Source organism: Lathyrus oleraceus, chromosome 5, assembly GCF_024323335.1.
Source record: "Lathyrus oleraceus cultivar Zhongwan6 chromosome 5, CAAS_Psat_ZW6_1.0, whole genome shotgun sequence".
Classification (NCBI taxonomy): domain Eukaryota; kingdom Viridiplantae; phylum Streptophyta; class Magnoliopsida; order Fabales; family Fabaceae; genus Lathyrus; species Lathyrus oleraceus.
This window is the reverse complement of record NC_066583.1, coordinates 223773608-223788652: the sequence shown is the minus strand read 5'-3', so window position 1 is coordinate 223788652 and position 15045 is coordinate 223773608.

The following is a 15045-nucleotide window of genomic DNA, read 5'->3' as shown; positions in this document are numbered from 1 at the left end:
TTGGAATTCAGCATGTTGGTTTTGGATAGCAGATCAGTGAGATACTTGGTTTGAGACAAGTGCAGTGAACCATTGGGTAAATGAGTGACTTCAATGCCCAGAAAGTAGTCCAACTTGCCAAGCTGCTTAAGAGAAAAATCAGAATTGAGCTGATGAATTAAGCTTGTGATAAAGGTGGCAGAATTCCCAGTGATGATAATATCATCAACATAAACCAAGACCATGATAGTTAAGGTGGCCTTGTTCAAGAGGAACAGGCTAGGATCACATCTGCTGGCAGTAAAGCCATGGAGCATCAGAGACCTTTTTAGCTTGTCAAACCAGGCCCTAGGTGCCTGTTTGAGTCCATAGATGGCTTTGTTGAGCTTACATACAAGAGTTTTGTCAGCTGCTTCAAACCCCGGAGGCTGCTGCATGTAAACCTCCTCTTCTAGAGTGCCATTGAGGAAAGCATTGTTAACATCTATCTGTTGTATAGGCCACCTGTTAGTGACAGCAAGAGTTAGGACAATTCTGACAGTAACAGGTTTTACCACAGGGGAAAATGTTTCAGTAAAATCAGAACCAGCTTTCTGATGAAATCCTTTGGCAACAAGCCTGGCCTTGAATTTATTGATGGAGCCATCAGTGTTTTCCTTCACCCTAAATACCCATTTACAACCAATGGGTTTCCTAGCTGATGAAGCAGGCACCAAGTCCCAAGTCTGATTTTTCAAAAGTGCCTGAAATTCATCTTTCATGGCCTGAAACCAATGGGGAGTGGCCAAGGCTTGTCTAACAGAGGTGGGATTCATATGTGTTAGCAAAAGAGTGGGTTTAAGTTTAGGTTTAACAATGCCATTCTTGGATCTAGTGACCATGGGGTGAGAGTTAAGGGGAGGGGCTGAAGGCTGGACAGAAGGTACAGAGGAAATGCTAGCAGGGAGAGAGGAAGGAGAAATGGTGCTAGCTTCAGCAGGATCAGAGGTGAGAGGAGTAAGAGGAGAGGATAGGGCAGGAGTCACAGGAGAGGTGGCAGGAGAAGCATTATGTAAAGAATTAGGAGAAGCATGATGTAAAGAAGTAGGAGCAGGAGGAGTGTTATGAGCAGAGTTGGAAAAAGTTGTAGCAGTAGGAGTGTTAGGTAAAGAATTAGGAGAAGCATGATGTAAAGAAGTTGTAGCATTAGGAGTGTTATGAGCAGGGCTAACACTTGTAAGAGGAAAGAGAGGGGCAGATAAAGTAGGAAAAGAACACGATGAGAGAGGGGAAGAAGAAGACTTAGAGGCAGGAGAGGCTATGGAGGAAAATAAAGACACATACGGAAATTTGGTTTCATGGAATAGAACATCTTTGGAAATATAGATACGCCCGGTGGGGGAAAGACACTTGTACCCTTTATGAATGGAAGAGTAACCAAGAAACACACATTCTTGTGACCTAAAATCCATTTTGTGAGAATTGTAGGGACGGAGGAAAGGAAAACATGCACAACCAAAAACCCTAAGATGAGAGTAGTCAGGGACTTTGTGAAGGAGCTTAAAATAAGGTGATTGGTTGCCAAGGGAGACACTAGGTAGCCGGTTAATAAGATAGGCAGCAGTAACAAAAGCATGATCCCAAAACTTGAGAGGCAATTGAGAGTGAGCTAGAAGGGCAAGCCCGGTTTCAACAATATGACGATGTTTTCGTTCGACTATGCCATTTTGATGATGAGTATGAGGACAAGTGAAACGATGAGAAATACCAAGAGTAGTGAGGTATTTGGTGAAGGGTCTGAATTCACCACCTCCATCACTTTGGACAGTTTTTATTGTACAATTGAATTGCAGCTCAACCATGGACTTGAAATGAACAAACTGAGTTAGAGTATCAGACTTTAGTTTGAGTGGAAACACCCACACAAACCTGGAAAAAGCATCCACACACGTGAGGAAATAGGTGTAAGCACCTGAAGAAGTGACAGGAGCAGGTCCCCATAGATCACAAACAACCAGCTCAAAAGGATGAGTATAAACAGTAGAGGAAAGGGAGGAGGGTAACCTATGAGACTTGCCAAGGCAGCAGGCAGTACAGAGGTCATTGAGAGGTTTAGAAGGAACAGGAATATGGCATAATTTTAACACTTCAGTGAGAGCATGATAATGAGGATGACCTAAACGTGTGTGCCACAAAGTATATTTAGAGTGAGAAATAGGTAAAGCGGAATTACAAGCAGTGGCAGAATTAACCGTAGGCAAATTATTAGAAGAAGAATCACTTTTATTAATGAATGTAAGATCATTACAAGGAGTGCAATCAGGTGAAACAGAATTATCCATTGAGGATTTACAAAGGGAGCTAGAGAGCTTATTGGAAGCATTAAGGACAACACTAGAGTTAAGGCTAGGCAGAGATTTTGGCACAGGAGGAGCAGGAAGATGAAACTTGTACAGACCATCAGCTCCTACCACTCCTTGAAGAAGGACTTTAGAAGAATCCTGAGATTTGACAAGACAGAAATAAAGGTGAAATTCAAAGAAAACACAGTTATCTTGAGCAAACTTACTAACACTCATGAGATTTTTGGTGATATGAGGGACATGAAGTAAATTATGTAAGGTGAGTGGCATGTGAGTGGTGTTAGGTGAAGGGAATTGAAGAGAACCTATAGAGTTAATTGACAAACCTTGGCCATTACCCATATAAACTTGTTCAGAACCAGTCATAGATTGAATGTCAGACAGATTTGTGGAATCAGGTGTGACATGGTGAGATGCGCCAGAATCAGGAAACCACAGTTGATTGTTGAACGAAGGATCTGAAGTGGCAAGAAAAGCTTGTGGTGTAGCAGCACGAGGTGCTGAAGGTCGAGGAGCAGCATAACCAGGAGCAGCATAACCAAAAGAGGGAGGATACTGAGGGCGAGTCTGCATCATGAATGGATTGAAAGGAATACGAGGAGCAGAGAAAGCAGATGGCATGGACTGTGTGTACCGGTGATAACAAATAGACGCATCATGACCAATTTTGTGACAGATCTGGCACTGAGATTTACCAGAACGGCCACCGCCTCGACCAAAACGGCCTCCACCACGACTTGACCGGCCACCTCTGTGCTGAGAGTTAGTATTCTCAGCTTGCGCAGTGACGTGATTGGTACTGGAAGGAAAGGCGTCTGAAGTAAGAGAGGTAGAGTCAGCTGGAGATGACGAAGGCGCCGGCGATGCTTGCGCAAGATTGACTGACACCGGTTCAGTGAGAATAGCCTTACGATGCTTATCAAGGCGCGATTCATGCGCAAGAAGACAAGCCTCAAGTTCATCCAAGGAGCTAAGCTCTTCCTTACTGTTAATCGCAGCTACAATTGAATCATACTCCTCAGGGAGTGCATCGAGAACAATTTCAATTAGGTTACGTAAAGGTACTGGATCACCAACAGAGATGAGGGACTCACTGAGGTCACGAACACGTAACATGAACGCTTCAATAGTGAGCGCACCTTTGGAAAGATGACGAAGGTCAGAGCGAAGCTGTCTCGCCTTCGTCGTGAGGAGCGTTGCAAAGTAACGATGAACTTCGGTCCATATCTGCCATGAATGCTTGCAATCAACAAGTTTCGGCAGAAGCGAGTCAGAAATGGTAGAGAGTAACCAAGTGGAAATTAACGCATCTTGTTGTTCCCAATCCAGATACGCATCGCTTTCAACAGTGTGAGTAGGACCAGAGTTAGAGATGAAGCGCGGAGGGACCGCTGGTACTGTGATGAACCGCTGAAGCCGGTGGCCACGAACAACACCGTCGATCTGCTGTTTCCATAACTTGAAGTTTTTCTCATCAAGTTTAACAGAGATCAGATGCGAGAGTTTGACGTGAGAAGAAGGGAAGGCACCGTCGTTGCGAAACGGTGATGCCATGGAGGAAGGAAAAAAAAATTCTGGATCAAGAGAGAAGCTCTGGATACCATGATAGAAATCTAGAGAGAGTCATAATGAGGAAGAAGAATATTATATTCATTGATTAAAATAGAAGATTACAGAAGCTCTTATATAGATGAGCAGTGGCATAACAGAATATGCCACGTCAGCACAACAGCATAACAAACTTATAACAAACTTATATCTAAGACTCAGCTACACTACTACTCTATTACTCCCTACTCTTTTTCTCCTTCTCAAAGTTTTGTTCTAAGGAGACAGATTTACAAGGATATCCTTAATAACTCTTATATCTTTCATTATTCTAAAATTGTAACATAAAGAAATGGTCCGAAACTATGATACAAATACCATGATACGTAGGATTTTCTCAAACAAAAAAAAGGAAAACCATATGGTAAAGGGATTTTTGTACCATTATAAATTTTTAAGACCCTTAGAAAGGTGACCGACCCTAAGGATATATAGGGTCCCCCAAGTGTATAGGTGATTGCCATAGACGCGTGGGCGGCTAGCAAAGGCGCTTAGCAAACCAGTGGTAGTCTGCCAATAAAGTAATAGATTGTCTAGAGTGGGTTAACAAGCCGTCCATTTAGATTTGGGTCATGCATGCAAACCCTAGTTCATTCCATTACCTTATAATAAGGGATGATATGGACTAAATTGAGTGTGGTCAAAGGGAGGTAACCATATGTCCCACAATCCCAAGGTGAATAGATTCCTCCCCATAACTCGTTCAAGAATATGGGTAAACTCTTTAGCCCAAGTCCAAGGAGTATATATAAATACCTTAGTTCTCCATTGGAATAAGAGATCTAATCTTTTCAAAGTGAGAAAGACATAGCATAGAGTTTCTCACCACTTTGTGTGCACACAAATACCGTCCAAAGCACCCTAAACACCAAGAAATAGTCCTACAAGAAGATGATTACCTATTATATCTTTTTAGCCAATATAATTGACGTCCACCGCGGTGAGGTTCTAATAAAATTGATCTAGACCACACCATCCATCAATAACCTCTTCGCCCGTCATCACCATACATCACGAGCCCGCCATCACCATACATCACGATGACCAGACAAATAGCTGCTTTAGCTGAAAGTAATTCCAACAACAATCGAGTCTATAAGGTTTCATCAAGGAATATAAAACAAAGATTTAAGAGGTAATTTTGATCACATGTACGAAAAGAAAAGAAAATTGGCGACAAAAAGATTGAAATACAACATTATAAATTGATAATATGCGGCGTCAAGAAAAAATATCATTAGAATGACAACAGAGACAAAATTCTTATATGTATAACCAACGAAACTGAGATCTTGAATAGTTAAGAGCGTCTCCATGCACAAATATTATAAGGAAAGATTTTTAGTGTAATACAAAATCAAATCAACTTATACCATACTTGGATTTGAATTCAAGTAGTTACAGATTTAATGATGAAGGAACCAACATTTATAGTAATAGTTTGTATTTTTCTGTACCTTTCTTATGGATCCTGCTGGAGCTTGCTTGGTGGTTCAACCTATCAAGACCATTACAATAAATGTCAAGAATTCAACTAATAGAAAATAGATTGAACCGAGATAAAGCAAAAGATATGAAAATATATAAGTTTACCTCATAAAATTTCATATAACATAACTATTTCTTAATATCTCAAACCTCATTGAATTTCATAAAATTCTGAGTGTCAAGCTCCCTAATGATCCGTGATTTAAATACTGTCTCAGTTTCATAGAGTTTGTTCCACGTGATATCTCTAAATCAAGGATATGCCTTTTGATTAGGAAGCGGCAATGTTATCAGGGAATAACGTGATTTAATACTAATCTATAATAGTATGTGGAAAAAGAGAGAAAGAAAACCACATCTTACACATTTTAATTTTAGTTACCCTCTAGTACCAAACTGCATATCAGATCTTTTGCTTTAGGCGTCAGTCTTGCCTCGTCCCTAAATTTTAAGTAATTTTTCCAAAGCCCAATCTGTTGTAATGAATGAGCCAAACCCAAGTTACATAAGTCCATTAGAATTAATAGTGGCGACTCATTACTCTTTAGAAGGATTAGATAGTGAATAATTGATTAATATCAATATTATAAATATATGATTGGTGAACGTAATTAGGGGTGTGCAGATTTGTATCCAAATTGTTCCATTTTAAAAAAACCAAATCAAATATTAAAATAAAAATTTGGGTATCCGTTTTACTATCCAAATATAAACCGTTATCTATTATAAAAATTTGATTTTGTTATTAGATATTCAAATTTTACTTAAATTTTTATATTTGTCTTTTTTCATGTTTTATCACATTATAATTAATTTTATATTTTCAATATTTTTAAATTTCATAAAAAAATTATTTAAAAATAAAATTCAGATTTTTTTTTCTTTTCACGAAAAATATTATATTCGGATTTTTTTTCGAAAAAATTATATTTGATATTTTTTTAAAAATAAAATTATTATTTTCTTCTGAATAAAAAAAAATAATTTATATTTTTTCAGTAAAAAAATTTAGATTTTTTTAAATAATTTTTTTTGGTAATTTTTTTAATTTTCAAAAAGGTTATTTTTTCAAATTTTCAGAATAAAAAAACTTTTATTTTCAAGAAAAACAAATTATAATTTCAGAATAGAAATTATTGTTTATTTTTAGAATTTTTTTATTTCCGATTTCTATTTTTTTTAAATAAATTTTTTTCAGTTATTTTTATTTTTTGGAATAATTTTTTTTAAATATTGTTTTCATTTTCAGAAAATAATTTTATTATTTTTAATTTTTTTTGTATATTTTTTAAATTTTAAAAGAAAAAATATTTTAAATCTCATAAAATTTGTTTATGTTTTTAAATTTAAAAATTAATATTAATTTAAAGAAAATAAAATTTAAATTAAATTAAATAACTTTGATTAAAATCAAAATTCATTTAAAACCGGTTATTAATCAAACCGAACCAAACATAAACCAATTTTAAAAAAATAAACCGATTTCATTAAAATTGTTTTAAAAACCAAACTAATCCATATATTTGGTTCTATTTGGTTTGAATTTTGAACCATACACGCCCCTAAATATAATTAGAATCAATGAAATAAATGAAAAAGTTAGTTTAAGAATAGTTTAGCTTTTTAGTGTAATAGCTCTTTATTTCATTTAGTAGCAAAACCATTAATAACAAATGATGCTTTCATTGTCATGGATTCTCCTCCCTACCCTTACTACCATCATTACCATCATGATCCTGCCACTCTGGTTTTCAATCTATAGGGTTGTCAATGATTTTGATATTTTCCAAAAGTTATCTCTGCCTAGTAAAATTTGGCGTAAGTTTGTTTTTCTAGCCACTGTTGGTTTGTGTGTGTTTTCATATGTCAATGTTGCTACTGCTGAGTTTTGTATTTGGCCCCAAAGTGATAGCATCAGTGCTCATCTCGATACATTTTATTTAAAAGAGTTTTCTTATGCTTCAACATACTGTAAAAAGCTATGTTGATTTCCAAGAACTTGAGGCATGCATCACTTGCAAAGTACTTGTTTCATGAAAAACATAACTGGAGATTTGAAAGGCTTATTTACCTTGATTTTAGAAAATTACAAGGCTTTGCATATAAGCATAAAGCGGTTGTTGTAGCAATTCACTCATTTAATGTTGGGAAGTATATTTGCACCGCACTTATTGCTACCAAATTTGATAACAATCATCGTCTATCACATACTCCCTCCGTCTCTTTATCTGCCATAAAATGAATAAATAAACTAGAGAAGAACTTTCATGCAAGAAAATGAAAACATGTTCAAAGTGGTAAAATAGATCTAAATCAACTTTTTCTTTTAGAAGCGAAAAACATATATTAACTGAACAAAACGGTACAAAGTTTAGAAGCATAATCTGTGCTAAAATGATTGCACAATAAAAAGATGTGAAACTGATAATAAGAAAGACCAAAGCAAAAATGGAAAAGCATAAAGCACTTACAATTTCCTACTATTCATTTGCCAATGTTGAAGTTGCTCGAGCGAACTTTTCCAATGCCTACCATTTATGTTATTTGGGCAATTTCCATCAATGTCTATTGTATCATTCAAGTTATCATCATCCCATATTTCATTTTCATTTATAGAGGATAAATTGTGTTAGAATTTGGAACCATAAGATTGATGAATAAGGGAGAAATTTGAGTATGGAGAGCGAAAGAGGAAAAATTGAGAGAGATATTAAAGGTGAGAAAAATATTTTCATTAGCTATTGATGAGGATGTTTCCAAGGCATTTATACAAGTATTACATAGTGATTGAGTCTCAAGTAACATAAGTGGTAACCAATTATGTGCATACGTTAACCGGTTACACCCACAAAGTTTTTCCCGTTTCTTCAGCTCAAAAGTGACTTTTGCCTTGCTGTAACCGATTACACCCCGTGTTAATCAGTTACAACACTTAAATTATCAAAAATAATTTTAACACACCACCTTAATTCAAGCGCTCCAGGTTTTCCATGCACATGTTCATCTTCAATCTCTTGAACACATCATTTGTGACTCCCTTAGTCAACAAACCAGCCACTTGGTCTTCACTTTTACAATATCTCAATCTTAATTTTCCTTCACTAACAAACTCTCTTAAGTAGTGAAACCTTATCTCAATAAACCTGTTCCTCCCATGTAAAATTGAGTTCTTAGCAAGATTAATCGCGAGAATATTATCAACCAGGAGTGAAACAACCTCACCCTCATTGCTGCCCAACTCCTTCAATAGATTCATAAGTCACACGACTTAAGACACACATAACGAAACACCAATGTACTCGATCTCACAAGACAAGAGTTCAACTACCATTTCCTTCTTCGAACACCATGAGATTGGTGTTCCACAGAACATAAAGATGTATCATGCTGTAGAATTTCGATCATCTTTATCTCCGCACTAATTGAAATCGATAAAATCGAGCATATTGCATTTTATGTCCGTATCCACTGCGGGAAAGAGAATTCTGCAGCCAACCGACTCTTTGACATAACTTAGGATTCTCTTGACTGCTGCCAAGTGAGACACCTTCATTCTCCTTATGAATCTACTCACAATACTAACAATAAACGCCAAGTCCGGCCGCGTATTACACAAATAGAGCAAAGATCCAATCATACTCCTATACTGAGTTGGATCAACATCCTGGTCATCCTCATTCTTCGACAATTGTAGTCTTGGTTCAGCCGAGTAATGGCAAAATTGCAATGCTTAATTTAAAAATTCTTCAATATCTCAAGCGCATACCTTCTTTGATGCATGAGTAGTCCTCTTTTGAATTTGTGGAACTCAATGTCAAGGAAGTATGTCATGAGTCCAAGATCCGTCATCTCAAATTCTTCCATAAGTTCACTCTTGAACTTAGAAATTCACTTTTCGTTGTTGTCCGTTATCAACAAACCGTCCATATATAGACAAAGGATAATCACTCATTCACTTGTATTCATCTTCACATACACTCCATGCTCGGATGCACATTTCTTAAAGCCAACCTCCTTTAGGAGAACATCTATTCTTTTGTTCCAAGCTCTTGGAGCTTGCTTAAAATCATATGACGCTTTCTTCAAATTGTAGAACTTTATCTCTTGGTGTCTCACAACAAAATCAGGGGGCAATTCTACATATACCTCTTTTTCAAGCGGTCCGTTCAAAAACACAAATTTGACGTCCATTTGATACATGAGCCAATTATTGTTATTCGTAATACCAACAACTAGCTTTATGGTTTTAATCCCAACAATCGATGCAAATACCTCTTCAAAGTCTATGCCTTCTCTTTGCAAGAATCTTTTTGCAACAAATCGAGCCTCATGCTTGATCATTTCACCATTGGGATTTGCCTTCACTTTGAATACCAATCTCACACCAATTGGCTTCTTTCCGTCCGATAAATCAACCAACTCCCAAGTATTGTTCTTCTCAATAGATTCCATCTGACACCCCATATATTTTTATAATTTCGAAACAGTTTATGGACATTTTTGAGTAAAAAATGCAAACTAAGTTTCCGGTAATAGACCAAACTTAATGTAGTCTATTTTTAAATTTCCAATATAAAATCTTTATCAATTTTTTTGAAAAAAATATTAATCGGACTTTTTGAAAAATTCGGTATTGCGTTACTTTTCTAGATTTTTTAAAATTTTGTAAGTTCATATTCAATAAAGAAAAAAATAGTTTTAACACTACTGGAGATTTTACTATTTGTTATGACTTGTACAAGACACACACAATCACCAAGAACAACCTCTTGTGATTCACCAAGTTGATATGAGAACATCCTCTCAAACTCAACTCTTTTGCTTCCAATGATCCTGGACAATAAGGTGTTTATAACCAATTCTGAAAAATATTAAGTAAAGAAAGTATATGACAATGTATCAATCACTATAACTGATTTTCTCTTCCAAACAAGCAATTTATAAGGCTATATGAGTGCTTAAGTGATTAGGAATATCGGATGGAAGCAATTTATAAGGCTATATTAGTGCTCAAGTGAACAATGCAGAAAAATTCTTAATGAAAGTTCAAAGATCAAAACACTTGTTTGAAAATAGATGTGTATGAGATTTCAAACTGCAATGGAAGAGGCGACTTTTGATTTCTGAAATAATGAATATTTATATCACCTTGACACCTTTATGAAAGAGTGTGATTTAATGGAAAGATGCAATGGTTAAAGGATGATCTTTGGAAAACGTTTAGTTCATAAGACATGTCTAAAACCAACCACTGTTTCAGAAAATTTTAAAATTCCGAAAGGGAAATCGATTTTCCAAAAGGAGGTAATCGATTTCCTGGGTTGAAATTTTGGTTTTGGAAAGTGGAAATGATTCCTGGAAAAGGGGGAATCAATTTCTTGAACTGAAAATTAAATTCTGGAAAATTGGAAATCGATTTCCTGAAAAAGGGTAATTGATTTCCTGAACTGAATTTTGAAAAGTTATTTGGAAAAACAGTATAAAAACAGAGACATGTGAGACACAATGGATCATGCATGAGATGAATATTTGGAGAATTTTTGAGCACTAAGTTATCAATATATATTGCATGCTTGTACCTTAAAAAACTCAAGATCAATGCTAGTATTCAAAATAAGTCTTGAATCCTTTGATGCTAGCTTTCACACATATATTGAAGCTTGATTTGATTAAATGTACTTGAAGCTTTTTCCATACTTTTGACATGATCATTTGAATTTCACTTTGTATTCATCAAAACATATTGGATGGAGAGTCTTGACTTCACAAATTTGCAGTCGAGCTATCATCAAATATGAGTTAAAAGTTATGATATACAAAAGACTGCATTTAGAACCCGATATGGCCATTATGAGTTCCTTGTAATTCCATTTGGTGTGACAAATGCTCCTTCTGTTTTCATGGATTATATGAATCAGATATTCCAACCTTAATTGGACCAGTTTGTAATGATCTTTATTGATGACATTCTTATTTATTCTCGTACTCCACAAGAGCACGAATAACATCTAAGGTTTGTTCTGTTAGTATTGCTAGAGAAACAACTTTTTGCCAAGTTAAGTAAGTGTGAGTTTTGGATGACTGAAGTTAAGTTTCTTGGTCATGTCATATCACAAGGAGAAGTAACAGTGGATCCATCTAAAGTTGAAGCGATTATTAATTGGGAAAGACCAAAGAATGCTTCTGAAGTCAGAAGTTTCTTAGGATTGGCAGGTTACTATGTAGGTTCATTAAATGGTTTTATCAGTTGGGCTTACCAATAAATTGACTTACTCAGAAGAAGATTCCTTTTAGTTGGGATTCAAAGTGTGAACATAGTTTCATGAGTTTGAAGGAAAGGTTGACAACTAATCCTGTTTTAATTATTCCTTATCCTAGTAAGCCTTATGAAGTATTTTGCGATGCCTATAAGGGATTAATAGGAGTGTTAATGCAGGGTGGTCATGTTGTAGCATATGCCTCTCGACAGTTGAAGACTCATGAAGAGAATTATCCAACTCATGATATTCAATTAGCAGTCGTTGTCTTTACCTTGAAGTTATGGTGTCACTACTTATACAAAGTACATTTTGAGATGTTTAGTTACCACAAGAGTCTGAAGTATTTGTTTGATCAAAAGGAGTTGAACATGCGTCAAAGGAGATGGATGGAATACTTGAAAGATTTTGACTTTGAGCTAAAGTACCACCCAGGTAAAGCTAATAAAGTTGCAGATGCGTTATGTCAGAAAGAGATACACAAAGCTGAGTTAATGATGTTAGAGTATTCCTTGTTGGAAACATTTTGAGATCTCAACCTTCAGTTTTCTTTGACTCAAAATGGTGTGATAATGGGAAATTTGAATGTTATCTCCAATCTAAGAGAAGAAATCCAGCAAAGGCAAATGATAGATGAGAAGTTGCAAGAAATGTTAATTCTACTGGGTTTCACTCAAGCTACAAATGGAGTGGTTATTTCTAACCAAAGGACTTGTGTTCCAAATGATGTAGAGTTGAAAAGGAAAGTTTTGGAATAGGCTCATAAAAGTGCATTTACTATACATCCAGGTTCATCAAAAATGTATCACGACTTGAAGAAGGACTATTGATGGCCTGGAATGAAAAATTATATAATGGAGTATGTGTCTGAATGTGTGGTATGTCAACATGTAAAGATTAAACACCAGAAGCCAGGTGGTTTGTTGCGACCCTTAGAGATTCCAGTATGGAAATGAGATAGTATTTCAATGGATTTTGCAGTTGGTTTACCTTGTACATAAGGTGGTTATGATTCTATATGGGTGATTGTGGATCAGTTAACTAAGTCTGCACATTTCCTAGTTATGAAAACTACTTACAAGGCACAACATCTTACACATTTGTTTATTTCAGAAATTATGAGACTGCATGGTGTCCTGACTAGTATTGTATCAGATAGAGATCCAAAGTTTACTTCAAGATTTTGGATAGCTTTCTAGAAGGCCATGGGATCGAAGTTATGTATGAGTACGTCTAATTATCCTCAGTCGGATGGTCACACTGAAAGGAAAATACAGACCTTGGAGGATATGTTAAGGGCTTGTGTACTTGAAAGTGGAGGAAATTGGAAAGAGCTTTTACCATTGATTGAATTTGAATACAACAATAGTTACCATGCGAGTACCAGAATGGCTCCTTATGAAGCATTGTATGGGAGAAAATGTAGAACACCTTTATGTTTGACGTAATTTGGTGAAGAAAGAATATTAGGACCAGAGATTATTCAAGAGACTACGGAAACGATAAGAATGATTCATGATAAGGTAAAGAAAGCACAAGATTGAAAAAAGAGTTATGTAGATAATAGAAGAAGACCATTAGAATTTGGGGAAGGTGACCACGTGTTTTTGAAAGTTACTCCAAGATTGGGATTAAAGGGACCGTTTAAGTCGCGGAAGTTAAGTCCAAGATACGTGGGACCATATCATATTATATAGAGGATCAGTGAAGTAGATTACATATTAGACTTACCCCTTCTTTGTCTGAGATGCATGATATCTTTCACGTATCTCAACTCCGGAATTTCATTCCTGATCCTCTTCATCCTATTCTCACGGATTCAGTATAAGTGGAAGCATACTTAACCTTTACACCTCAAACAAGTCGTATTGTGGGAAAAGAAACTAAGGTGTTAAGGAACAATGAGATTCCTCTAGTTAAGGTTCATTTGGATGAATCACATCCGAGCGATACTACTTGGGAGCTTGAATCCGAGATGCGAGAAGCTTATCCTTATCTTTTCCTGGTAATGTTTAAATTCAAGGACATATTTTTATTTAAGTCGGGAGGATGTAATACCCCATATTTCATTAAATACTCCAATTCATATCAGTTGAGATCAACTGAGTTACTATGTACTCTGAACGTTATTAATTGAGATAAATAGAGTAACTAGTGAATTCTGATTGATTTAATTAATATTATTTGGACTGACATTTTATTAATTGGGGAATTTTGATAACATTAATAATGAGTCAATTGCTCTAGTAGAACAAATTATAAAGCTAGTAGCATTTGGGATAATTTTTCTACTACCAACTTTATTTCTATCCACACAATGTATCTGTTAAATTGTGTCCACAAGATTTTACTTCAAGACCAATTCTCCACCACATGCTCATGAACACATATCCTTACCAACCTTTTTCCTCTCTTATCATGCTCTAAGTATTAGTAAAGGAAAAATAAGGAAGAAAACATAGAGATAAAGGAACAGGCTCGTAGGAAGAAGAAGAAGAAGGAAAAACTTAAAGGAAGAATCAAGGCTTGGAATAACCATTATCCTCTCATATCATCATATTCATCAATCTCCTCTTCTATTATTAAGGTGGGTTCTAGGTATAACCTATAATTTTAAAACTCATGGTTATGATAGAATCATGAGATAGTTAGTAAGAATTATGAAGGATGTCCTATCTTGATTATAAGTTGCCATGGATAAGCGTTTCTATTCTATTCTTCATGATTTTACATCTCATAGGTTTGAATGTTGTTGTAGTGTTCATGATTATGTGCACCATGAATTGAGAAACCATGGAAATATATTTATATGTTGTGTGATGATCTTAATGAAGTGTGTTAACTATAATATTGGTGGAATCATCTGTTAGAAATGAAACAAAATAATTGCAGGTTGGAAAAGTTGGGTTTTTATGTGAAAAAGATCAGTATAGGTCGACACATATGGGTTTAGGTCGACCTATAACCGTTTTCCTTCAGCATAGGTCGACACATAGCTTGTTTAGGTGTACCTATGGAAGTTTTTCTTCAGTATAGGTCGACACATGGCTTTATAGGTTGACACCAACGCCTTAATGTTGAAGCCTGTAGCCACTGTCTTACGTGTCGCCTCTTATAGGTCGATCTAAGACCCAAATATGTAGACACATTGCTTTCATAGGTCAATCTATGGACTAATTCCTTAAAAAATAAAAATATGTAACCAATGGGAGTTGAACTTGGAACCTCCTTCTCATGGTGCAAGCCTTACCATTAAGCCAAGGCATTTGTTGTTGAATACTTGTGAAATGAATAAATGTTAACCTAAATCTTGATTAGGTTAGATTGTTAAATAATTTGAGTGTTGTAACTCCGTTTTGGATGCGGACGGA